This window comes from Miscanthus floridulus, chromosome 5 (assembly GCF_019320115.1).
Source record: "Miscanthus floridulus cultivar M001 chromosome 5, ASM1932011v1, whole genome shotgun sequence".
Classification (NCBI taxonomy): domain Eukaryota; kingdom Viridiplantae; phylum Streptophyta; class Magnoliopsida; order Poales; family Poaceae; genus Miscanthus; species Miscanthus floridulus.
This window is the reverse complement of record NC_089584.1, coordinates 71,375,292-71,378,067: the sequence shown is the minus strand read 5'-3', so window position 1 is coordinate 71,378,067 and position 2,776 is coordinate 71,375,292.

The following is a 2,776-nucleotide window of genomic DNA, read 5'->3' as shown; positions in this document are numbered from 1 at the left end:
ACAACCATGCCATTGGTAAGCCGTGTTTCGCCTTGCGCCACCGCGGGTGTGCCTTTGCCGGAGCTCCACCGTGGCCACCGCCGTGGCCATGCTTCGTCGGAGCACCTCAAGCCACCTAGGATGCCTAAATAGAGTCGCCTGGTCACCGTGATGCTGTAGCGCGCCCTGCCTAGCTTCGCCGTGGCCGGTGATGACTGGCGCACTATAGAGCAGCGCCGCCGTGCCGCCATGGCTAGCGACAAGCATGCTCCACCACACCTTCACTGCCACCACCTAGGTCATTAGACGCGCGCTGCTCCGTAGAACACGTAGGTTCACTTGTCTCCGCCGGCGAGCTCACCGGCGATGAGCTATGGCCGGTCCGTGTCGAATCCGCGCTGCTGCCCTGTTCTGTTTCACTGACGTGTGGGGCCGACTGACAGCGGGTCCTAGTTGTCAATGACTGTGGAGCTTTAGGATAGTTCATTTATTTCCTATTTTATGTGCAACTTTGAAAAATGGATAAGTTGAGCTATAGAGATCCAAATATTGTGAACCAAATTTTGTATTTGTTCCTTAGGAAGTGTAGTATTTATGAAAAATATAATATTAGCTTTTGTAGTAGAGTTTCTGGAAGATTTAAAATGAAACTTAAAATGTGTTTTTAAATGTATGCAAACTTGTTTAAATTATATCTATAGTTCCTGTGCTCCAAAAATTATGAAATTTATATGGTGAGCTTTTCTTGATGAGTATAAGCTCTGGTAAAAATTTGAGGGTCAGTGCATGAATAGATTTTTAGTTATAGATTTTCCTTTTATCATTATGTGATCCTCGTATGAATTTTTATAAATTATTTATGAATCCAATACTAATGAAATTTATTGGAGGTTGTCCTAGTACCATATGGATGCTAAGAAAAATATAAGATCTGTTGCTTGACACTTCTCACTAGGGTTTCCTATTTATGCTATTTTAAGCCTTTATGCCTTGTCATTTTTACATAGGGTGCTCTACTTGGTAAAATGGCATGAAACTTTTACAGTAGTCCACTGGTAGCACTAGTAAGCCACTGTAAATTTCTGAGAATTTATGATGTACATTTGGTATATGTTTATTATTTAACCTAAGTATTTTAGTAAATTGATAAAGGCAATTAAAAATTAGATTGTGATTAAGCATGATGTTTTCTATGGTTCTTATGATGCATAGTAATTGTTGATATCAATGGTAAGGCTTAGAAGCCATTGATTGTATACAAATAACTAATTATCGCTTTATCATTCAAATACAAGACTGCATGTATAGTTTTGATTGTGTGGATGATTTCACAAGGATAATGGTCTCTACTATAAAACTTGTTAATAACAAAGTTGTAGATAACTTACTAATCTACCTTGTGTTAAAATTTCACATTCATAGGACTTAAGATTTTCGAGTTCTAGCTGTTACAAATTTGCTGTCCGAAAGGTTTACTTCCTGGACAGATTTGATTGAATGATTTGTCTGCCCTATATAACTCTTGAATAACAGTAAGAGTATTACAACAAAGCTGTAGATAATTTTATAAGCTTTCCAAAAAGTCCAAGATCACCACATTTGGATAAGTAGAACTTCAGTTATGAGTAAAACAAGTAGCTGCTGTTTTGTGGTATAGTAAATGAACTGTTGAAGTAGTTGATTAAATAATCAAGAAGAGATATGCACATACTCAGTACAACGTGATGCACTTGTTATTCTTTAACACCATGCTGTTAAGAATGCTTACAAGAATCCATTCATCATGTATCATCATACTATACTTGTCAACATGTATGCATTCGCAATATCTTATGTCATATTCATGCATCTAGGATCGACAGAGGAGATAACGTTGCTGGAGTTCAACGAAGGAGAGGAAGGGGACCAGCAGGAGATTCCTCAAGCCGTAGCTCCCGAAGGCGAGGAGCAGACCCTAGAAGAGCTTCTAGAGTGCCCTGACCACCACCCCACTTCCTTTCTAAAAGGCAAGCCCCAGAGCATTCTAAGTCTCCTAGTGTTTTACAAAATATTACTTGAGTCCTTTATGATTGATGCATTAGGTTATAAGAGTTGATTGGAACCACTTGATGCATATAATTTCCTTGTCTAGAAATATACCTTTAACCCTATGTAGGTCCAGGATCGAACTTGTGCTTAGGCATGCTTAGACCGGTAGAAGTCGGGTGATTTCTTGTCACCTGCGAGATATAGGTGGATACCGAAGCACGGTTGGCTATATTTGCTATCGTGGAAAAGAACCATGGGGTAATGTAAATGGAGACCGGACGGGATGTCGATAGAGAAGCAACAAGACATAGAGGTCTTGAGTTTGGATCTATCCCCGTCTGTGTCGATTAAGGACCATACCATTGTTGGCGCTTCTGACAAGATTAAACGCATGCCTATCACTTAGCTGGCCGGATAACTCGTTCCGACCGTGAAGCCGAGTAGCTCAACTCAGGCCGGGACCCACTCTATAATAGTGCGCACTCTGGATGGTAGTAAGGATATGCGGGGAGCCAGACTAAGCCCAAGGGCAGGCTAGGCCTAAACGTCCTGGCATTTGGTTGTCCCTGATTGTGCGGCGCTAGGCGAACCCACGAAATGTGTACTTGAGTTGTACCAATGGTGACCTAAGGCTACCATGGCTGGTAGACCCAGGTTTGTGTTAGGAATAAATTCCTAGCTGGTTGAAATCGATTCGAATCACCGTCTCTCCCGGATAGTGAGAAACTTGGCTAGTCCCAACATCGTAGTAATTGTATTATGGAATATG